This window comes from Muscardinus avellanarius, assembly GCF_963383645.1.
Source record: "Muscardinus avellanarius genome assembly, chromosome: 7".
Lineage (NCBI taxonomy): Eukaryota > Metazoa > Chordata > Mammalia > Rodentia > Gliridae > Muscardinus > Muscardinus avellanarius.
Window position 1 is genome coordinate 15,151,116 of NC_137793.1, and position 25,869 is coordinate 15,176,984.

The following is a 25,869-nucleotide window of genomic DNA, read 5'->3' on the forward strand; positions in this document are numbered from 1 at the left end:
TTTTTCATTCTACATTAAATATTTTACCACCATTCACACTATTCTTTTGAATCTTTCCCTTCATTGAGGCCAGATGGTCATTGTCACTCAACCAAGAAACAAATCCTAATGTCAAGAGCCTGTAAAATTTAAAACAAAATAAATACCTTCCCCTGAAAAAATGTTATGTTGTGCTGAGAGTATGTGAGTTTTATTTGTCGTGTTGATACACATTCAACTTCTTAAATTAAATTCAGATATTATATTCAGAATTTGCATTAAAAAGAAGAAAAGCAGACCGCTGTATAAATTTAAAACTGGCATGTTTAAGGTAATGAGCATATTAAGTGTGAAGAGGAAAATAATGGGGTTTAGGAAAAAGTCTTTCTTGTTTCAACTCTCTTTTATAGCCATAAAATGCTTTTTCCCAATAATTCCAAGACTGTTTCTTAGTACTAAAAAATCAGTTCAGTAGAGGGTGGGTGAACTCTAATTTTAAAGAAATAGTAATGGAAGTTAGACCAGAGATGGTGACATTATTAGAGGAGGGCATAGGTTCAACACTCCAACATATAGGTACAGGTTAAAAACTTGCTCAACAAGACCCCAAAGCTCAGGAAATTAAAACAAGAATTAATAAGTGGGTGGTATCAAATTTAAAAAATTCTTCTTATCAAATTAAATTATCAAGAGTGTAAAGAGAATACCTACAGAATGGGAGAATATCTTTAACAGCTATCTCTCTGACATAAGTCTAATAGCTACAATATACAAATAACTTAAGACTTTACAGTAGAAAAACAAATAACTCAATCAAAAAGTAGGCAACTGAATTGAATAGACACTTCACAAAGAAAGAGATGTAAATAGCCAATAGATACATGAAAAAAATGTTCAACATCATTAGCCATTAGGGAGATGCAAATCAAAACTACAAGCCGGGTGTGGTGGTGCACGCTTGTAATCCCCATGCTTGGGAGGAGGAAACAGGAGGATCGGATCATGCAGGTTCAAAGCCAGCTGCACTGGCTTAAGAGACACTGTTTCCAAATAAGAAAGTATAAAAAATATGGGTCTGGGAGTATATCCCGGAAGTAGAAAGGTTTCCAGAAACCCCAGTACCACCACACACACACACAAAAATCAAAACTACATTGAGACTCCATCTAACCCCAATCAGAATGGCAAGCATAAAGAAGTCAAATAACAATAAATGTTGGCAAGGATGTGGGGAAATAGAGAGTTTTCTACACTGTTGGTGGGATTGCAAACTAGTTCAGCCACTATGGAGATCAGTGTGGAGAGTCCTTAGAAAATTGGGAATGGAGTCACCATATGATCTGGCCATACCACTACTGACTATCTTTCCAAAGTAGTTGAAACCAGAGAACTGCAGTAATATATGAATACCCATGTTAATAGGAGTACAATTTACAATAGCCAAATTATGGAACCAACCTGGGTATCTATCAACAGATAATTAGTTTGTAAAATTATGGTAAATACACACAATTGAATTCTACTCAGCTATAAAAAAAAGAACAAAATTACATCATTTGCAAGAAAATGGAAGGAACTGAAAAACATTAACTGATATTAGCCAGTCACAAAGACTAATATATGCAAGAATAGAAAGTAATGGGGATACAAGACAGACTCCAGATAATGGAGTAGAAACCTCAATGGAGCCAGGGAGGAGGTCTAAGGGTAGGGGAGGAGGAAGACTGAGGTTCATTAGTGGAAATACTGCCATAGACTACGTGTATACATGTGAATATACCAAAGTCAATCTGGGTACTCTATTGAGAGAAAGGAAATTGGGGAGGCATGGGAGATAAAACATCAAGTGCTGTGTGCATGTTGTCACTGTCAACACGATTTTCATTATGATGTGAGACTATAATGCACTAATAAAAGCATAACAAATTTTTGGAAGGAAAATTTATAGAACCTGTACTGGAGACTCCTATCAGAGCTACAACAAATAGAATTTAAAACCACCACCTCAAGTCAATGATTAGAAACAAATATGCTGGCATTAAACGCTTAGATTTAATACCCAGCATACAATCTTGCACTTACTAGTTTCTCTGTATGTATAGTAAAAATGAAAGTAATGCCCACCTCAAAGGGTTGTTGTAAAGACTAAATAAAATGAAAGACTTAGTACAATGCCCAGAACATAATTTCCCCTCTATAACTTTATCAGTCAACAAATATATATGCTCTACTCTTTGGTCACTTTCAATATTTTTAATTTCTATCGTTTTCCTTAATAGACTTTAAGAGATATAAAAATTTTACTAACATTTTCAAAGAACTGTTTCCTCCCCAGCTGGTTCTTCCTATGTATTTTATACACACCACTTTCCAGAACTTCCCCAGTTAGCAAGCTCTAATCATCAATAGTGTGGTTGCCTTGATAACCGTCCCCACTTGGCCAACCTGTCTTTCCTTTCTTCTCTTTCCACTTCCCTCCTCATGCTTCCACATCTACCAAGTAAACAGTGTACTTGCACTGAAGCTCTTGTCTTAAGATCTGCTCTTGCAGAGACCCAAACTAAGAAAGAGATATCATTTTATAAGGAAATTCCAAATTGAATTATAATTTTGTTCTTCACCACTGCACGTATGCATATAGTCACACTCTGCTCAGAATGAGAAACAATCATGTCAGGAACTTGGATATTTATAATAAAGAAAGTGATGCCCACTTATGAATGAAAAATAAATTATGTTTAACATCTATACCAGGACCAAAGAACATTCAGACTTTTTAAATGAAAACATGATAGTATAGGGGGAGCTGGCCTTTTAATTGCCAGTTTTCTTACTATTGAGAAAATATTGTAGATAAGACACTTGGGCAAGCATATTTTATCAGGGTATATCTAAGTCAAGGGTTTATTCTGCTGAACACTGACTCTCATTCTGAAAGGAAAATTCTGGCAGAGACATATAAGTACACAGGGTAGAACATAGTAGGATCTAAAAATATATGTCAATACAGAATGAGGCCTACGGTTAGTTATCCAGGTTTAAAGGCTAAGAAAGAAAAAGTTCTCTATAAATAGCTGATTACTCTAGCAAGAAAATTAAAAAGAAACTGGTATTCTCTTCTAAGTCATTAGTTCAGCTTACCAAATTGGGAAGGAGAGCTACTTACTCCAATATCCAGGTACTCTGTTTTTTGAGAGTTTGAAGACAGTAAAAGGGAACGTGATGAAGATTTCTCTAAATAAAAATAAAATTTCTTTGTCCAATTATATTTTCAATATAAAATCTAAACCAAAGTCAAATTTCAAACTTTATCTTCAGAGAGATTAAAAAATAAAATGCTGGTGTGATATCTTGCTTTGCGTGAATGTCAAGTTATTCCTTCTCAAACTTTCATTTTCATATCTACAAGGCATGGGCTATCAGGCTTGTTCTTTTTATCTGGTTTGACCTTTATAGAGCTGCTCATAGTAACAGGCCTGACTCTACATTCTGATGGAGAGAAAGGAAATTTTATGTTTGACTTACCCTAGACTCCTTAATTAACCTTCAATTATGAAGATTCTGGTTTTATTTTGCTCCTCCACTTGTACTTCTTTGTCTGGTCTCTTCCAAAAGAAGTTTTGTGGAAAGCCTAGATACCACGATTTTATCATTCTAAATCCAGACATTAGGTGTAATGATGTCTGACTGGAGAAAAGAAGATGCTTCAAAATACAATGGATTCATGGCCTGGAGCTTGGTGAGACAGGAAGTACACTGTGATCAATCCTGAGAGGATTAGGGAACACTATATATAGTACATGAAAAAAAAAAAAACAGTGGGAGAAGAAAGGAGATTATATAAAGTGGTTTCCTTTAATTAAAAAAGCTGTTTTGTTTTTCATATATAAATCATTCTAATATGAGTCTGGAAATAGGAGCTTATAGCATACCCTGTTCCTATTCATAACCCATATATAATAGTACTGATGGGTCTCTAGAACACTAGCAGAACAATTTTCAGATCATTATTACATACATCAGACCACCAAATAGTCATTAGGCAATCACAATCCCATAAACGATGTCTTTTCTGTCTCTACAAGATAGACGTCGAAAGAGTGAACGTGTTGAAGTTGTATTAGGGAAAGGCAGGAATTTTGATTCAGCTAGATGTATATCATTAGGTTGCTGGAGATCATAGAGCCCCAAATTACACATGCAAGTCACTTTTCACATCAAGACCTCTTGTAGGAGAAAAAAAAAAAGCAGCAATCAAATCAAATCAGTCAACTGAAATCGTGCTTGACATTAACAAGGTGGCTATAGGCTCATTTTCAGAAATTAGGCTCTGCTCCTATTACCAGACTGATTACACTTCAGCTTCTTTCTAGACCATGTTACCACAGTGGTCTCCAAAAATGTGTACTGAAAGAATACAACATTTTTCACATCAAAGGTTTAAAAAGTAAGAAAGATGAGAATATAAAAATTGAAAAAAATAATTGGAGGCATGGCTGTTTGCACCTCTTTCACAAAAGCAGTCGTAAAGGCAAATATTTACTGTTTGGGTAGTAGAATACAAGATGTGTGGACAGAAATGTAATGTCCAGGCTATCTGTTTTCGGGACACTAGTCATTATCTTACAAACAAAACACAAGGCTCTTTCTTGTTTAAAATGTGTCTCACATGTTCAAAATCAATCTTGATCATCAGACTGCTGTATAATTTGGTGGTTCAGAGATGGGAAGATTGTGGACACATTTCAATTAAAAAACAGATTCAGAGAAGTATGCATTATGCATCTAACAATGCTGCTGAAAATCACTGAGGAGGCTGTCAAGTCAACTCTGCACAGAGTCGTGGTTTATTTTGTCAAATAACACAATGTCGATGAATTACTTATGGGAAAGATATAGGCAACTTTCTATTTTTATATAGGAAATTCCTAAAACATACAAAAGTTGAGGGTGCAAAAATAGAATGGTCAGTGTTGAAGTTTCACTCCACCAATAAAAAGACTGAAGGTTATTTTGGCATCTCTGATTCATGCATTCTTCATTCAACAGATATTTATTGTTTGCCTACTATGTGTAGGCACTATTCTAAGGACTTGGCATCTAGAAAATAATAAAAAAAAGAGGATATAATGCCTGCCTTTACACTTAAATGAAGTTAATAAAGGGAAATAAAAAATATATAGTATATTAGAACATGAACTATATTAGAAAAATAGAGAATAAGAAATGAATTATTGGGAGTAGCATTTCATAAAGGGCAGAAAGGGCGATGTAAGGTGTCACTAAGAAGATAACCTTGGAGGATGATCTGAGGAAAAGGCTCTGAGACCGCACCATGCCCAACAGGGAACGTGTGAGCATGTCCAGAGCAGACATGAAGGGTAGATAGCAAGACATGAGGTCAGGGATATTATAAAGTGGGATAAGAAGGGACAGATTACTGAAGCCTTTTATTATACATAGCAGAAGCTTTAAAGAAAATGAAAAGTTACTTGAAGATTTTTGAAAGAGAAATTGTATCATCTGGCTTATATTTGATAGAAATAATAATAATTCACCATCATTTGGTAATATCAAGATTCGATTAATAAACCAATACAAAATTATTTCCACTGCGCACAGGAAAAGGAAACATAAAACACTAACAGCTATAGTTATTTTGTTATCTAAACAGAGACCAGAAAATCATAATGAAAAATTAAGGTCATTTCATGATAGTACAGATAATGCTTCCATTTTCATTTCACTCTTATCCTTCAAAAATTAGAACACCAATCCAAGGAAGGAAAGAGAAATAGCAATGGCATGCTTTGGTTTACAGAGCAAGTAAAAATAATTTCTGAAACATTTAAGTTCTATTTTAACAATTACAGAAAAAAAGATACAAATCAAACAGAAATTAAATTTTACAGGTAAATCTTTCAATGCTGTAAGCATGGAAATAATTGGAAATATTTTTAAAGCAGTCTATATTGATAGTTCTTCTAACTTGAAGCCAGAGAGTATCAAATGATGTTTGAATAACTTTTCAGCAAAGACTTACTATTCAATAAGTAGAAATAACTGTCACAAATAGATCCCTAAAAGCTACTAGTAGGCTTCCCTTTTGGCTGAACAAGATTACAGAGACAAAATAAAACAGCTAAACATACTATTGCCTACTTAAGTATTCTGGCATAAAAATTAATGTAGCAGCTGGACTTCGGAGAAAAAAATAGATCATGTTCAAAACATAATGAGAGGCGAAGTACATATTTCTCCCTTTAAATCATGACAAGTGTACAGTAGACACAAAAAATATAAAGAATGGAGAAGGATTTATGCTCTGAACTCCAGAGAACTTTGCAGAATCTCATTTCACACAGAGCTTAAGGGATAATATATTGGATCTTTCATTTTTATATCATTTTGTGTATTTTACTGCTTTTAAAACATTTATTGATTGTCTATTTCAAGAAGCTATGGAAAATAGAAAATTGTGTAAGACATAGTCCTTGATTCTCAAGAAACTCAAAGCAAAAGATAAGGCACAAACTATGTTCTGAAAAATATAAGATGCTATCAATTAAAATTAAATAAGTTTTTTTTAAAAACATAAAATCACAAACTATACATAGAATTTTGAAGATTCACCCCAATTCCAGAAACATTAAAATTTGAAATAAATTCATACCTTAATATATAAAATCAGATATATAAATATCTATACAAAGAGAAAGCATAAGTGTCAAACATGCTTTTTTCGAAGTAACTAGGTGTTAAATAAGCACAAAAGAAAAATATCAGAGCTGAGCATGGTGGCGCACGCTTGTAATCCCCAGCTTGGGAGGCAGAGACAGGAGGATTGCACAGGTTCAAAGCCAGCCGGCACGCGCTGGTTTAGGAGACCCTGTTTCCAAATAAAAATGTAAAAATAGGTCTGGTGGTGTAGCCCGGAGGTAGAAGGGCTTCCAGGAACCCCAGTACCACCAAAAAAAAAAGAAAGAAAGAAAGAAAGAAAGAAAGAAAGAAAGAAAGAAAGAAAGAAAGAAAGAAAGAAAGAAAGGAAAGAAAAAATCGGAGTTAGCGAAACTCAAATGTGATTAACATTTAAAAATAAAAACTCTCCTACCTATCTCTCTCTCTCTCTCTCTCTCTCTCTCTCTCTCTCTCTCTCTCTCTCTCTCTCTCTCCCCTCACTCCCTCCCTTCCTCCTCCCTCCCCCTGTCTCTCCTAGGCAAAAAGAAAAAATGCATTCCAACCAACTGGTAGCAAGAAATGCATTCAAGGCAGATTAAATAGCACACAGAAACACAGAGTAAGAACACAGAGAGAGGAACAGCCATAAGTTCAGACTTCCTGGAGGTCATTCATATTAGATCCAGTTATAGAGTTTACCTGCAAAATAAAGGAATGTAAACATTGCTTTGCCAAAAGCGATGTTTTAAAAGTAGAGAACAATAGTTCTTATATGCATAATTTAAGAATGTAGCAAAATGGCAATCCACCTAGACAAGACAGGACACAGACTCTGAACGAAGGGAGCTTAAAAAGCATATTGAAAAGAGATGGGTAGTGCCAGGCGTGGTGGCGCACGCTTGTAATCCCCGCGCTTGGGAGGTGGAGACAGGAGGATCACGCAGGTTCAAAGTCAGCGTGCTGGCTTAAGAGACCCTGTTGCCAAAATTTAAAAAAAGCATAAAAATAGGTCTGAGAGTGTATCCCAGAGGTAGAAGGGCTTCCAGGAACCCCAGTACCACCAAAAAAAAAAAAAAAAAAAAAAAAAACGGGTAGAGTTGAGCATGGTGGAACACACCCATAATCCCAGTTCTTAGGAAGCTGAGACAGAAGGATCACAGGCTCAAGGCCAGCCTCAGAACCTAAGGAGAACTTCATAGTGAGATCTGATTTCAAACTAGAAAATAAAATAGGGATGGGTTCAATCTCCAGTAAAAGGAAAGAATGGAAGGAGGAGGAGAGGAGGAGGAGGAGAGGAGGAGGAGGAGGAGGAGGAGGAGGAGGAGGAGGAGGAGGAGAAGGAAGAGGAGGAAGTAGCTGAACATCTTTCTCTTTATAATACTTTATTTTATGTGATTATACTTGAAACACAGTATGTGAAACAGGATGAAAAGAAATTATTATAAAGATGAAGAAGCCAAGATAGAAATTTTATCACTTTTTGTTATTGTTGTGATATGATAAAAGTATGTGTGTCATGAATAGAATCAGCCTCAGAAAACAATTCTGGAGGGACATCCAGGAAGATGGCGACCGAGAAAAGCGGGGCTTAAGAGCCCCGCTAACAACAAATCTCCATTACCACAAAATCAGCGCCTTTCAAAGCCAGAAAACAACTTCACCAGAGAAACAAAAAAATCACCAGGCTCCAGAGAGAAAGTGGACTGAGAACAGAGCCACAGAGGAGATCCTCACGCCTGAGGACGCGGCTTCATGCCCGAGGACGCGGCAGCAGCACCATACTGCCAGCGCACAGGCGAATTCACAGGACGGCCGCAGCAAGCCGAGGGGAGCCGCTGCGAAATAGCCAGGCGGGATTTCTCGGGGCAGAGGGCATCTAAAGCTCCCAGTGGCTGAGCTCAGCACACGCTGCAGGGATTCAGAGTGGAAATAAAAACCAAGGAAAAAAAAAAACGCCAGCCCCATAGCCGAGGGTGTAGCAGCGGCGCCATATTGCCACCGGCGGCAACAGCACCAAACTCACCAAATTCAGTACAGCTACATCTGCGTATTCAAGAACAGTGAGTCAAATTGCGGGCCACAGCAGAGAAATCCCAGTACTGTACTCACTGGGACTTGACCCAGTGGGAGAGGGGCGGTGGCAGTGATATCACATCATAGACTTGTAACCTGGCACCCCCCACAGTCTAAAGCAGCCTCTATCGACTCTCTGGGTCGGAGACTCTGTGATACAACCCAGTAAAGGAGTAGTGGGGTCTGAGATACTACTGACTCGAGATCCAGAGCACCTTAAGTGAAGTCATAGTGATCCAAGGGAAGAACCCAGAGAAGGCACAAACTTCCGAAATCATGGGAAAGAGGAATAATACTGGAGCAATGAATGCCCACAACCCCACAACATCAGAACCCGATAAAACAGAAAATCAGAGATTTCTAGAAGATCAAATCAGGAAAATAACTGTAGAAATAATAGAGGTGCTTCGAAAAGAACTCAGAGAGAGCCAAAAAGAGATAAAGGAGGCAATTAATGAAGTAAAGGCCTCAATTCAAAGCACAAACAACCGATTAGAACACATGGAGAACAGAATCTCGCTCTTAGAAGATGATCATTCCAAAAAGGAATGCATAGTTTCTAATCTAGGAAAAAATATCCGACAGCAGGAATCTGATATTGAAGAAATATGGGCCCATTTTAAGAGAGCTAACCTAAGAATAATTGGAATAGAGGAGGGAAAAGAAAGTGAAACCAAAGGGATCAACAATCTCTTCAAGGAAGTAATAGCAGAAAATTTTCCAGACATAGAGCAAGAGGTCGATACGCAGGTCCAGGAAACGTATAGAACTCCTTTTAGACAGGATCGGAGAAGAGGAACCCCACGCCACATAATTGTCAAAATGACCAATGTGGAAGCCAAGCAGAGAATCTTAAAGGCAACAAAAGCAAAGGGCCAAGTGACAGAGGCAAACCAATTAGAATCACTCCAGACTTCCCAAACCAAGTTATGAGAGCCAGAAGGGCTTGGAGTAACATATTCCCAATTTTGAAAGAAAACAACTTCCAGCCAAAAATTTCCTACCCAGCAAAACTTTTTATCAAATTAGATGGAGAAATAAGAAGCTTCCATGACTAACAGAAACTGAAGAAATTTATGTCTTCAAAACCAGCACTAGAGAAAATACTCAAAGAGATTAACTACAAAGAAGAAATAGGTAACACACATCAGAACTAGAGAAACAAGATTTTCCATCCAACAGACAAATAAGATTAGTTATCTGTGGAGATTCATTGTTTATGTTAGTCTTTTACCTATCTCTAAAGGGTATTGTTTGCCTTTATTGTTGTTAATTTTTAGGATTTCTAGTTGAAATATTAATATACCTTCAGATATAGCATTTGGAAATATTTTATCCCATTCTATTAGTAACTGTTAACTCTGTTTACATTGTCTTTGGATATACAATATGTTTTTTATTTTTAGGGAGTTTGTATACTCTTCTGTTGCCTGTGCCATTGAAATCTTAACCAAGAAATCACTGCCAATTTCAATGTTGTGAGGTTTTATGACCCAGATTTTCTCCTAAAAGTTTATAGTCTTAAGATTTATATTTAGGTCTTTTATCTATTTTAATATTTGTATATGGGATTAGGTAAGGGTCCAATTTTATTCTTTTCCATGTAATTATTATTTTTCAACAATATTTAGTTAAAAGATTATTATTCCCACCACCAAATGTTCGTGGAAACCTTGTCAAAAATAACTTGACAATATAGGGAAGAATTTAGCTCTAGGCTTTTATTTAACTCCAATGGTTTATATATCTGCCTTTAGAATAGTACTACACTGTTTCAATTATTGTAGCTTTATATGGTTTGAAATCAGAAAATATACATCTTCTAGCTTTGTTCTTTTTCAAGATCGTTGTGGGTACCTAGAGTCCATATTCCATATTAGGATTGATTTTTTTTTATTTTTTATTTTATTTTTTTTCTGAAAAATAAATATATAAATATATGATAGTTTCACCTAAAAACATAGAAAAAATAGATTCTCTGGTAAGAAAGAAAGCAAAAAGAAATATTGAAATGTTATCTTTAAGTCATCAAAAGCTTGGTATCAGACAAATGAAACTGTTATGTGAGATTATCATTTTTAATTTTTGATAAATTGCTATAATACTAGATGTCAATCACTAAGCCAAGCATGGGAGGGAGGGATAGGGAGAGAATGGGGCGGGGATCAGGTGGGGGCTGACTGGGCAATGTGTGCATGTATGTCTACAAAAGTATGTATCCCACTATGATGTATGAATACAGTGCACCAATTAAAAATAAAAAAAATTAAAAATAAATAAATAAATAAAAGAAAACAATTCTGGAGCCTCAAAGGGATGCTGTTACTTTCTCCTCCCAACACATCACCTAACTGTCATGTAAGTTTCTGATCTGGAATTTAAAAAATGACTGTGTTAGGATAAAGTGGATATTACAACTTTAAAGATAAAAAATGTTACAAGGACAAAGCACCCGGTGCTTTGCCAAAGATAACCACAGTGACTCAGCAGTGCGATTTTATTCAGTTGTTGATGTTTCTAGTGGCTGTGGCAGTTTGTACAGGTGTTATCTCCATGCCAGCCTGCACCATGTAATCAGAAGGTTAATAACCATGGTCTGTGACTACATGGGATGAATTACGAATAAAAAAAAGTGGGTACTATTATTGCATACTAAGTATATATTTAATGCCCTGTATCTTTTGTCTGGCATGTTTTCAACTATACAAGTCCTAGTGTGAACCAGTAGTGTATTCCTTTTAATTGCTGAATATACTAAAAAGGCCAGAAAAAAAAAATAAGTAGTCCTGATCACAGGTGAGATTCCTTAAGTTATAAAAATTATTCTTGATGGATAAATATAAAGCTTACAAATAAACTTTGGGAGCCTATAGATAATACAAAGGTTGTGTTTTCATTGTTACTTTATAATTATGAGAGTTATAATAATGTTGTACTGGCATTGAGCAACTGCTATACCATATATTTAATGCTTCCCCAGAAGTGTTTAATACAACAAAGAAAACAACACGAGGCTCTCCTTTTTGGTCAAATCCTTTAATGGGTGGATTGTAATTATTGCAACAGTATAGGAATGTAGTAATAAAGTAAAAAATATTTTGGATGCTTTCTGGTTATTCCCATGAGCCAAAAACAAATATGTGGAGAAATGGGAACTCTTATACATTGTTAATGGGATTGAAAATTAGTGCAACCACTTTGGAAAACAGTATGGAGGATTCTCAGAAAAAATTGAATGAACTTACCATATTATCCCGCAATACCACTTCTGAGTATCTACCCAAAAGAAAGAAAACTAAAGTACCGAACTAATGCATCGGTACCTATGTTCATAGCTGTACAAATCACCATTGCCAAATTATGAAACCAGCCAAGATGTTCATCAACAGATAAATGGATTACAAAACTATGGAATATGTACACAATAAAATTTTATTCAGCCATAAAAAAACAATATGTCATTTACAGGTAAGTGGATGGAACTGGAGAACATTATGCTAAATAAGATTAATCAGTCACAAAAAAATAAGAAATTGTATGCTCTCCCTAATATGCGAAAGCTAGGGAGAAAATGGATCATAGGAGGAACTCCAGATGAAGAAGGAGATACGATAGCTGAGAAAACAAGGCAACCTAAATCAGGGGATGGGAGGGGGAAGAGAGAAATTCTCTAATGAACATGATGTACTTTAACAAACATATCATTGTCAATCACTAAGACAAACATGAGAAGGAGGGAGGAGGAGGGAATGGGGCGGGAATTGGGTAAGGGCTAAATGAGTGATGGGTGCATGTATGTCTCTACCATCTTGTACCCCATTAAGATGTATGACTACAATGTGCCAATAAAAACATTTAAAAAACAAATATGTTGTAGAAAATTTATATAAACTATAAATTTATATAAACTAGAAAAAGTCATTGGAAAATGTATTAGAAAAATATACTGAAGTAACAGAATCAAACAGTAAATAGTTAAAACTCTCTAAGCCAAATTGTTTACGTAACAATGACTCAATTTTGTCATTGTAGCATGAAAAAGCAGCTGCACACAACATTTAAATAAATGACCATGGATACGTTCATTTGTTTAATTCAAGAAACTTATATTCATGTATAAAAAGTAATCGACAGCAATGAAAGACCACTATACTCCTCTTAGAATGACTCAAATCCCAAACACTGGCAAGGACAGAGAACAACAGAAAGTGTCACCCACCGGTGGTGGGAATGGAAAATGGCACAACCACTTTGGAAGTTTTATTAGCAACATCTTACAAAGGTAAAAATAGTATTACCTAATGTTTCAGCATAGGTGCTCCTAGATATTTACTCAAATGAGTTGCGAACTTACGTCCACACAAAAACTGTACTCAGAGATGTATATAAGTTTTATGCATAATCACCAATAATTAGAAGCAACCAAGAAAACCTGTAGCTTATCCAGATAATCAGGCATTAATTCAGCAGTAAAATAAATGGACTATCAAATCATGACAAGACATAGATGAAGATTAAATGCATATTACTAAGGAAAAGCAGCTAGTAAGAAAAGAAGCTGCATATTGAATAATTCTAATTACATGACATTCTTTTTTGTGTGTGTGTGGTACTGGGGTTCCTGGAAGCCCTTCTACCTCCGGGCTACACTCCCAGACCTATTTTTTTTTTTTTTGAAACAGGGTCTCTTAAGCCAGAGAAGCTGGCTTCGAACCTGCGCGATCCTCCTGTCTCCGCCTCCTAAGCACGGGGATTACAAGCCTGCGCCACCACGCCCGGCTCTAATTACATGACATTCTTTAAAAAAGAAAAACTGTGAAGACAGTAAACAGACCAGCAATGGCAGCGTGGGAGGGGCAGGGAGGGAAGTACAAGCTTGTGAATCTTGGGGGAACTTGGGGGCAATGTTCCATGTGATAATATGACATTATGCATTAGGCATGTAATAGTGTAAACATGACATTATTTGTCAAGACCCATAGATCATACAACACAAAGAGTGAATCCTAATGTAAACTATGGGCCTGGGTTAGCAATAGTGCACTAATTTTAACAAATTGCCACACCAATGCAAGGTGTTAAAAAGAAATGAAACTGTAGGTAAGATGAGAAAGGGTACAGGAAATTTTGTGTACTTTCTGTTCAGTTTTTCAGGAAGTCTAAAACCACTCCAAAACAAAATAAAACAAAACAGAAAACAAAAATGAGTCCCACAGCTTACCGATACCCATTCTACAGAATGAAAACGTCATCAGAAAGCACTTGGAGTTTATAAAGCTATCCTTCTGAATCTCCCCGATTTTGAGAAAACTCATTCAATATGGCTCTCAAATTTTTGTTTGCAAAAGTAGTTTCCTCATAATGAACTTCCTGACAATCTCATTCATATTTCACAGAAGAAATGTATCCAACACACCACATTTTTTATACAGGCCAACAGGTTAGCCTGTTGCTTTTGCTCCAGCACTAAGCATACTTGGCCATAACCCAGCAGCCCCCCTGAGCTGGGATCTTAGGGTATCTTATTGCAAGCAAAGAGAAATTCAGGTTATATTTTACCTAGGCTGCTCAAAAATTCTCCTTATATCTGAATACATTATGGCTCTCTTTAATAAACACATATTTTTACTTTAGAAACTTTCGCCTTCTTGAATTTTTGCCTGCTATTCTACCACCAATATCAAAGGAAATAAACCCAGTATATTTTTAAAAGTACCATCTAAACTTACTCCTCCTCAATCTGGCTAATTATAGCAGGCATGTGTATTCCATTTTACTATACTAATAGAATTTATTTTATTCAGTATCATACACACATTCTTGGTAATACCACAAATAATGTTTTTCACTTAATGTAGCATTAGCATATTCAATGGTGTCATTATTATTTTATGTACTGAATTATTTTTATGTTTCAAAGCTATAGCAATAAAATGCAACTATCATCATGGGTGTGATGAGGATTTTTTATTTTATTTTGTTTTTCATAAATTATAAATAACATAATGCCTATAAATGCATAGCTGTACTTGAGAAGATTTGACTTTTTATTCTGAATTTATAGTAGGATCTATCAAGAGCAGAAATTTAGCCCATTGCGCACCCCTCTCATGCTAAGTGACATGGAATCTATAGAAGACTTTTCTTTCTGAGAATTTATTTGGTATTGTTACATGTTGCATGTTTATTTCTTCTTGATCTTTGTTTTGTTTTGTTTATCACTGCTGGGGATTGAACCCAGGAACATTCTACTTCCAACATACAATCCCCAGTTATATTTTATTTTTTATTTGAAATCATGGTTTCAAATTCCTGAGAGATTCAATAAGTTGCTGAGACTGGATATGAATTTTTAATTCTCCTATCTCAGCCTCCCAAACACTAGAATTCTAGGTGTGTACCACTGTGCCTAGATGTGATGTTATTTTTAACAGAGAATGGTATATTCATTGAAAATAGTAAAGTAAGAAACCATGCCTGTAATCCTGGTATTTGGAAGGCTGATACAAGAGGACTGTAGGTTTGAGGCCAGTCTCAGCAACTTAGTGAAAACCTGTTTCAAATTAAAAAAAAAAAAAAAAAAAAAGCAGCTGGAAGTGGTGGCGCATGCTTGTAATCCCCGCACTTGGGAGGCTGAGACAGGAGGATCACACGAGTTCGAAGCCAGCCTCAGCTACTTAGTGAGGCTCTCAGCAACTTAGTGAGACCCTGTTTCCAAAAAATATACTTTTAAAAAAGGTCTGGGAGTATAGCCCAGAGGTAGAAAGCCTCTGGGTTCCACCCCCAGTACCACCAAATTAAAAAAAAAAAAAAAACATAAAATCCAGGCATGGTGGCACAAGCCTGCAATCTCAGCACCTGGGAATCTGAGACAGGAGGATTGCAGGTTCAAGTCCTATCTCAGCAATTTAGTGAGATCCTATTTCAGAATACAAAATTTTAGCCAGACATGGTGGTACATACCTGTATTTCAAATACTTGGGAAACTGAGACAGGAGAATCACAGGTTTAAGGACAGCCTCAGCAACATAGTAAGATTCTCAGCAACCGAGGAAGACCCTTTATCAAAACAAAATATAAAAAATATTGGAGGTACAGCTTGACATTAGAAAACCCTAGAGTTCAATGTTAAATAAATAAATAATACATTTTAAAAGGGATGAGGGTATAGCTCAGAGTAGAACACTGGTATTCTAGTATTCCTAGTATCAGAAAGAAAAAAAAGAAGGAGAAAGAGGAGGAAGGGAAAGGGGAAGGGGAGAAAGAGAGGGAAGAAGGAAGAAAGGGAGAGAATGGTAAAATAGTTGAGCTTCAACCATTTAGTTTCAGAACCAGATTGATCAGCTTCTGGGGATACAAGTGTGAAGTTAGAATAGATTTAACTTCTTGGTTTCTGTACATATAAATGATTTTCATTCATAAATGACCAAGAATGTTTTTCCTCTCCATTTCTGTTAAGTAGGCCAACAACAATTTTGAAAAGAGATGGTATATATATATAATAGATGGATATATATATATATATATATATATATATATATATAATTATTGAAGAGGGTAAAATGGAAAAAAAAACAGAAAATTCTTTTAGGTAGAAGCAGAAGCATCTGAGCTATGAGTCAAGTTTGCCAAGCAACCTGTTCTTGGTAAGTGTAAGTATTCTGTAGAAGAGTCATAGAGACCTCCCCTACCACCAGCTCTTTGCTGCATACATTGCAATCCCAGAAGCCTATACATAAGCAAAGCACGCTAAAATCTGTAAAAGGGACCCCAGTGCTTTAGAATTGCAGTCTGCCTTTTTCTCTTCTCTCTGATTTCCATGTGTGGGAGGATGTCAAGGAGGGAATTAGAGCTGGCAAGAAGAATTCTGTCTTGTTATTTTGCTAATTTAATGTTCAGCATCTGGTCCACCTGCTGCTGTGCATGAGGTTTGGTGATCTGACACTGATCATGGGATGCTGATTGGAAAATAATGAAGAGTTGACTTTAGATTGAAATTCTTTGCAGGCGAACTAGCAACATTCCAGCTTATTAAAACCCGTCAATAACTAACCAGACTTTTGCTTTTGAACCGTTTTAACAGATGGCTGTTTTATGCGGTTTCATATATCTTTCATAAGCTCACAAACAGCACTCATTTGCATTTTCTTTACGGCTTAGAAAATAATTGCCATGGCTCTCTGCTTGTATTCCCTTATGCACTTCCATCCCCAAGTTGAAATTTTACTCTGGACTTTTTCCACTTTACAATGGCAAGATTAGAATAAGTTAGTAATAATTAAGTGTGGTCCGGAGGCATATGTAATTTTCTACAAATGCCTTAGAAACTTCAATTGCCTTAGGAAAATACTAATTTCTTCAACTGAAAAATGTGAGATTTTATGTCTGCCATATTAAACATCTGCCTTTATATGCGGTGATTTTCCGAAAGTCAGGAAAGTATAAGGCAATGATATAACTTTCTCTAATAGTAATATTTTCTTCTTAAGACTGGGAATAAGTATTTAACCAATTATGACAAAGTCATATTTCTTAGGTGCTTATAGGGCAAAGTTTCCTAATGTTTGAATGTAAAATACTCAAATCTACAAATCTTTTATGAGAGTCATAGCTTGATATGGCACATTACACTCATAAGAAATTAATCCCAATTAGTATTCTCCTCTTCTTTCATCTAATATAATCTACTTCTGAAAACACATTTGAGTATTTTTTCTCTCATTGACAGGGTTTTTTTCTCTTTAATCAAAGATAATAAACTTTAAACTTCTATGTGAAAGAAAAGATAATATTTTTTTCTTTTTTGAGATGGGGTCCAACTATTTTGCCCAAGCTGGCCTTGTGTTCACCAACCACCTTCTTTGGCCTTCGGAGTAGTTGAGATTATGGGTATGAGCCATGACACCAGGTTAAGATTTAGGACGTGATGTGATCTTTGACAAGAAGAAGCATAAAGATATGTATTGAAGAAGATGCTATCAATTGACCATAATATTCATAAGACTTCTCAAACAAAAAACTAAGAAAATTTGTTTATATACCACCTAGTTTGATAATTCTGTACCAATCAGTAACATAGCAACTAAAGCTAACTGAAGTTTTTTCTTTTTTTTTTTTTTTTTTTTTTTTTTTTGCAGGTGTGGGGATGGTGTGGGGATGGAACCCAGGGGCATTCAACCTCTGAGCTACACACCCTGCCCTATGTTTTATTCTTTATTTTGAGACAGGGTCTCACTAAGTTGCAGAAAGCCTCACTAAGTACCTGAGGCTGTCCACAAAACACGAGCCTCCAGTTTCAACCTTCCGAATGCTAAGATTACAAGTGTACGCCACTACGCCCGGCTTAACTGAGGTACTTAAAGACTAGAACTTGTTCTTGTCATTCTCTCCAAACCAAAGCAAAAATAAACCTGGTGTGGTAGGATGGTTACATTAATGGTCCAATATGATAGCTTCCCTAAATCCACGGACTTTTTCCTGAACTATGTGGTCCTCTCCCTCTCTATAATGGGCTTGGCTACTTTGCACATTTTAGCTAGTGTAATATGTATCCCAAGCAGAGACTTGAAGGGCATGAATACTTGTGCTTGGTCTCTTAAATAGTTGGTCTGGCTCCTCCTGGACCTTTACCCCCACCAAATGGAGATGGCTAGACTAGTTTTATGAAAGATATCAGAGGCTTCAGGTACACTATGCCAACAAAAGCCATCCAGGTCTAGACAATCCCTTGCTAAATGCCAGCTGATAACAGATGCATAAGCTATCCCATCTCAGATTAATCCAAGCCTATATCAGCATACTTATCAAGCCAACCAATAGATTCATGAAAAATAACTTATGTGCATATTTTAAACCTCTTTATTATCGATAATTTATTTCACAGCATTGTTACAGCAATAGATAATTTACTTTATGTTCTGAAAATCTTTCTCAAAACTTATTAATCCACTTTGACTGAATATGCTGAGTAACTAAACACAATAACTTTGCTAATTTTTTCTCTGCAATATTTTAAAATAAAATGCTTCTTCACCATTTTAATAATTCTTTTATTACTAATACTTGTATTTCAGATGTGATATATCAATCAGCCAAAATTATGTATTCAACTACTAGGTCAAGATTTTATAGCTAAAGTATAACTTTTACCTAAAAGTAGTTTTTAGTACTGAAGAGAAATGTCTAACAAAGAAGAGGCTTAATCTGAGAAATAAAATACCCTTAAGACTTTGGGTAAAAAATAAAATAAACAAATAAATGAAAGCCTGTTCTGGAATAACAAACAAGAGCTTACTTCAAGTATATGCAATTTTTTGATACTACCTTTATTTTAGTTTTTTGTAATGACCACCTAACTCAGTCAATTTACTTATTTCTTGTTATCATAAGTCAAAGGGTTATGAAGAAGCCAAACATGGTATTGCTGAACCATTTAACCAATTCTTTTTTTTTCTTTTTTTTTTCTTTTTTTTTTTCTTTTTTTTTTTTTTTGCGGGTCTGGGGATGAAACCCAGGGGCATCCAAACTCTTAGCTACACCCCTTACCCTATTTTTTATTCTTTATTTTGAAACCAGGTCTCACTGAGTTGCAGAGGGCCTCACTAAGTAGCTGAGGCTGTCTGCTAACTGTGATCCTCTGGTCTCAGCCTCCCAAATGCTGGGATTACAAGCATGCACCACTACACCCGGCTCCAAAACTTCTTAACATAATCCTTATCTTAGGTTCCAAGTTCATGTAAGGTGCTTTTTTGGAAATTAAAATCAACTAATTTCTGGTTTCAGTGTAGTAATCAACAAAAGAAGCCAAATTCAGCCGGGCGTGGTGGCACATGCTTGTAATCCCTGCGCTTGGGAGGCTGAGACAGGAGGATCACACAGGTTCAAAGCCAGCCTCGGCTACTTAGTGAGGCTCTCAGCAACTTAGTGAGACCCTGTTTCCAAAAAAAATATAAAATGGGTCTGGGAGTACAGCCTGGAGGTAGAAAGCCTCTGGGTTCCACCCCAGTACCACCAAAAAAAAAGCCAAATTCATAAATGCAATTGCTTCAAGGTTTTCTTTTCTTCTGGCCATAAGGTAGCTTTAAAATAATAGAGCTCGGAAGATGGCGACCGAGAAAAGCGGGGCTTAAGAGTCCCGCTAACAACCAATCTCCATTACCACAAAAAGAGCGCCTTTAATAGCCAGAAAACACCATCACCAGAAAAACAAAAAAACCACCAGGCTCCAGAGAGAAAGCGGACTGAGAACAGAGCTCAGGGCCACAGAGGAGACACACGCGCCCGAGGACGCGGCAGCAGCGCCATACTGCCAGCGGCAGCGGCGAACTCAGCGGACGGCTACAGCAAGCCGAGGTGAGCCGATGCGGAACAGCCAGGCGGGATCTTTCGGCGCAGACAGCATTTAAAGCTCCCAGTGGCTGAGCTCAGCACACGCTGCAGGGACTCAGAGTGGAAATCAAAACCAGAGAAGAAAAAATACGCCAGCCTCATGGCCGAGGGCGTGGCAGAGGCGCCATATTGCCGCCGGCGGCGGCAGCCGCAGTAAATTCACCGAGTCCAGTACAGCTACATCTACGTACTCAAGAACAGTGAGTCAAATTGCGGGCCACAGAGGAGAAATCCCAGTATTGTGCCTCCTGGGACTTGACCCAGTGAGGGAGTGGTGGTGGCAGAGATATCACACCATAGGAGAGCGTGCAACCTGGCACCCCCCCATAGTTTAAAGCAGCCTCTATCGACTCCCTGGGTCGGAGACTCTGTGATACAACCCAGTAAAGGAGTAGTAGGGTCTGAGATAATACAGACTCGAGATCCAGAGCACCTTAAGTGAAGCCATAGTGACCCAAGGGAAGAACCCAGAGAAGGCACAAACCTCCGAAATCATGGGAAAGAGGAATAACACTGAAGTAATGAATGTGCACAACCCCACAGCATCAGAACCTGATAAAACAGAAAATCAGAGATTTCTAGAAGATCAAATCAGGAAAATAACTGTAGAAATAATAGAGGTGCTTCGAAAAGAACTCAGAGAGAGCCAAAAAGAGATAAAGGATGCAATTAATGAAGTAAAGGCCTCAATTCAAAGCACAAACAACCGATTAGAACACATGGAGAACAGAATCTCGCTCTTAGAAGATGAGCAATCCAAAAATGAACGCATAGTTTCTAATCTAGAAAAAGATATCCAACAGCAGGAATCTGACATTGAAGAAATATGGGCCCATTTTAAGAGAGCTAACCTAAGAATAATTGGAATAGAGGAGGGAAAAGAAAGTAATACCAAAGGGATCAACAATCTCTTCAAGGAAGTAATAGCAGAAAATTTTCCAAATATAGAGCAAGAGGTTGATACACAGATCCAGGAAACTTATAGAACTCCCTTTAGACAGGATCGGAGAAGAGGATCCCCACGCCATATAATTGTCAAAATGACCAATGTGGAAGCCAAGCAGAGAATCTTAAAGGCAACAAAAACAAAGGGCCAAGTGACATTCAGAGGCAAACCAATTAGAATCACTCCAGACTTCCCAAACCAAGTCATGAGAGCCAGAAGGGCTTGGAGTAACATATTCCAAACTCTGAAAGAAAACAACTTCCAGCCAAAAATTTCCTATCCAGCAAAACTTTCTATCAAATTAGATGGAGAAATAAGAAGCTTCCATGACAAACAGAAACTGAAGGAATTTATGTCTTCAAAACCAGCGCTAGAGAAAATACTCAAAGAGATTAACTACAAAGAAGAAATAGGTAACACTCACCAGAACCAGAGAAACAAGAGTTTCCATCCAACAGACAACTAAGATTGGTTATCTGTGGAGATTCATTATTTATGTTAGTCTTTTACCTATCTCTAAATTGTATTGTTTGCTTTTATTGTTGTTAATTTTTAGGATTTCTAGTTGGAATACTAATATACCTTCAGATATAGCATTTGGAAATATTTTATCCAATTCTATTAGTAACTTTTAACTCTGTTTACATTGTCTTTGGATATACAATATTTTCTTTTATTTTTTAGGGAGTTTGTATATTCTTCTGTTGCCTGTGCCATTGAAATCATATCCAAGAAATCACTGCCAATTTCAATGTTGTGAGGTTTTATGACCCAGATTTTCTCCTAAAAGTTTATAGTCTTAAGATTTATATTTAGGTCTTTTATGTAGTTTGAGTTAATACTTGTATGTGGGATTAGGTAAGGGTCCAATTTTATTCTTTTCCATGTAATTATTATTTTTCAACAATATTTAGTTAAAAGATTATTATTTCCACCACCAAATGTTCGTGGAAACCTTGTCAAAAATAACTTGACAATATAGGGAAGAAGTTAGCTCTAGGCTTGTATTTAACTCCAATGGTCTATATATCTGCCTTTAGAACAGTACTACACTGTTTCAATTATTGTAGCTTTATATGGTTTGAAATCAGAAAATATACATCTTCTAGCTTTGTTTTTGCTTCGAGATTGTTTTGGGTATCTAGAGTCCATATTCTATATCAGGATAGATTTTTTTCTGAAAAATAAATATATGATGGTTTCACCTAAAAAAAAGAAAAAAATATTCTCTGGTAAGAAAGAAAGCAAAAAGAAATATTGAAATGTTATCTTTAAGTCATCAAAAGCTTGGTATCAGACAAATGAAACTGTTATGTGAGATTATCATTTTTAATTTTGGATAAATTGCTATAATACTAGATGTCAACCACTAAGCCAAGCATGGGAGGGAGGGATGGGGAGAGAATGGGGTGGGGATCGGGTGGGGGCTGACTGGGCGATGTGTGCATGTATGACTACAAAAGTTTGTATCCCACTATGATGTATGAATACAGTGCACCAATAAAATAAAAATTAAAAAAAAAGAAAGAAAAAAAAAAAAGGTGATACGGCAAAAAAAAAAAATAAAAATAAAATAAAATAAAATAAAATAATAGAGCTCAAGAGTAACACAAAAGTATGAAATTTAGGACTTCAGATAGGATCTTTCCTAGAAGTCAAACTTCCATCCTTTTTATTGTTAAAAGCTCTATAATCTCAAGCGGCTCCTAATTTACAGAACTTTAGATTAACTAAAATTGTCTACTATGAAACTAAGTTTTAGAGCCAATCATTATATAAAAGTGCATCCTCAATTTTTGATATCTTAGAAAGATCAGACTTTGAAAGATAAACACTTATTAGATTAAGCACCTGGGTGATGTATTTAGCATGTTTGCGTCCTAGAGTTCTCATCTAAAACTCATAAGAAAATTGAGCTGAGCACTAAATGCATCAAATCTATAAAGTGTACAGATCATTGATAACATTAGATACTCAGTAATTTTTTTACCTTTTATTTATTTTTATATAGCTCCTCATTTTTAGTGTCTTTAGATAAAATCAGAAGATGGTGAAATACCATGGTATGTTTAACCACTCTCATACTTATTTAAAATGATTTTAGCCTCAAAATAAAATCTTTCACCCTATCATTTCTAAATATGAGACCAGCTCTTTGTGGTGAGAGTAGTCACTGATCCTGACAAGATGCCTAACTCTGCTGAGGAAATACTGGGTAAACTCCAAGTTCAACGAGAGTTGAAAAAATAAAATAAAACCCATAGCAAGTTCTGTTTGCTCCATCTGCCTAAAAGGTGAAGAAAATGTAAATGTGGTGTCTTATTAGCATTTATTTGTTTAGTAAATAGGAGATTGGTCAAGGAGCTTGTGATACATTTGACAGAATGAGTTACAAGATGCTAGCTGGAAGTCAAAAGCAAAGCTTTATATAGTAGATAGTCATTCTCCTTCTAGAAAATGCTTTTATTTGACAAATATTCCAACTTCTTGTTTTGGGCATGTACTAGACATACATTTGAAAAGATAAAAATCCTGCCACCAAAAAGAATTCCCAGTCTGGCTGGAACAAGAAACTTTTTAAGACTGACTTCTGGGGCCACCATGATGGCAGCAGATGGGGCTGAAAATGAGTTGTTTGACAAGACTATGGGAAACAACTTTGCTGCAACTCCAGTGGCTTATTGATAATAGGACACAAAAAGTCTCCCTCTCATCTGCCTCCTTGGTAAAGTTTCTTCTATGTGAATGTCAAGGCTGGAAAAATGAATCAAAACAAACAAGGTTATCTGAGCATGCATTGACCTCCGATCAGGAACACAGTCCAAGAAAAAAAGAACTGTTGTTCATCTGTTCCTCCTTGAAACCTGACATTGAATTACCAAATGTCTACTCTGCCAAGTATCTCAGGAGGACAGCCTGGAAGGTTGGCTCATGTTCTCTGGAGATAGCCTCATTCCAAGTGATAATCATATTAATGCCTGGATAAGCAAAAAACAGATACCAAGAATGTTTATTTTTTTCTGTGGACACTCTTCTTTCTCCCCATGAAAAGGTTGAGTGAAGAGAAATGGGGAATAACAATGAAATAGACATTCAAACAAATAACTCAAACATGAAAGTGTAGATTACAGAGCGATGGCTTTTCCTCAGCCCCAGGATCAGAGGTGCAGACTATTCTCAGAAGACATCTCACATGCTGATACTTGAAAGAGGATAGAGAGATTTTATCCTAGTGTGCATGGAAGGAAGGAGGTAAGAAGGAGGGACCATGTCCATTAAGGAAAATTGCAAGGGAAGTAGGGAAGGAATTGATGTATTCTGGTAAAGATAAACAGCTGGACATGGTGGAGATTAGGTGCTCTGTGGGTATAAGAGGTGGGGACAGGGGACAGAAAGAACAGGAATATAGGGATCACATGAAGAGAAAGTTAAGTCCAGATAAAAAAAGGCCTTTCATGCCTGACTAGAGTCAGAACACAAGCCAGTACAGATAAAAAGTGTTCCATAAAAGAGCTTATTTTAAATTTCCAATAGAGTATATAATAGATTTTACATTAAAAATTTCTATTTGCTTTGTCATAAAAACCCTGAGTAGGAGCAATCATAGAAGTGAGGTGTGGGCCTGCTCAGAAGGACACGGGACCCATTGACTTCAGCCTCACCCTTCACAAATTTTTGTTTCTTGCCCGGCCCTGGAAGACAAGTGGGCTTTTTACTTCTGAACCCAATGACAAAAAAAAGATATAAATCCATGTTCTAAATAGAAGGCTGATAAAAATCCTGTTAGTTATATTCAACATGGTGAGCAAAGAAAAGGAGACCCATGAAAACTCTAAAAATCCCAGTAGAATCTTCAGCAGTGAAGGAGCTTAAAGTGCCCTTGCTGTTTACCATGCAATTTTTTTTTTTTTTTTTTTTTGGTGGTACTGGGGGTGGAACCCAGAGGCTTTCTACCTCTGGGCTATACTCCCATTCCTTTTTTATATTTTATTTGGAAACAGGGTCTCACTAAGTTGCTGAGAGCCTCACTAAGTAGCTGAGGCTGGCTTCAAACCTGTGCGATCCTCCTGTCTCAGCCTCCCAAGCACAGGGATTACAAGCGTGCACCACCAAGCCCGGCTTACCATGCAATTTTAATAATAGATGAAACAGACATGAAACCATGAAACACAGTTCTGCTATCACATTTCCCTTTTCCTCTCCTTTTAGGAAAGGATTTTTAAATCACAGCGCCCCCCCAAGAAAGCTACAGAAGATATATTTTGTTATGTAATTCAAATGAAAGCAGTGAACTTAATAACACTCATCTCTGAAATTTTCATACACATTAAATACCTAGCTTTATTCCAGTGATTAAACAAATGTTTGTTCCAAATCTTCAGTGTCTGTGAACCTCTTCAACATGTACATTTCTGTGGTATGTACCTTCATTTGGTGCTTAGTTTTGTCCCCAAGTTAGAAGAAAGTTGAGTTTAATAACATCAGTGTGCAGCACAATAATGCACCAAATTAAAACCAAATTAATATCTTATCCTCAGGTAACTCTTACAGTAATCCAGAAAGTCTCACTGAAAGAGGTTTATTAAAAGAACTTAGGGTTGGATTGGTTTAATTAAGGTCTTCTTTTATTAAGTTTGCTAATCCAAGCTGCTTTGAGATTCTCCAAGATACAGAAAAGTATAGTTTCTGAAGGAACCAAAGTTGCAAAATCTTTTCAAAGTAAGACAATGGCCAATGGGAATTATGAACAGTTATATCTCATGCCATCATAATTAATGAATATAAGATGGGTAAAAATGACTGAC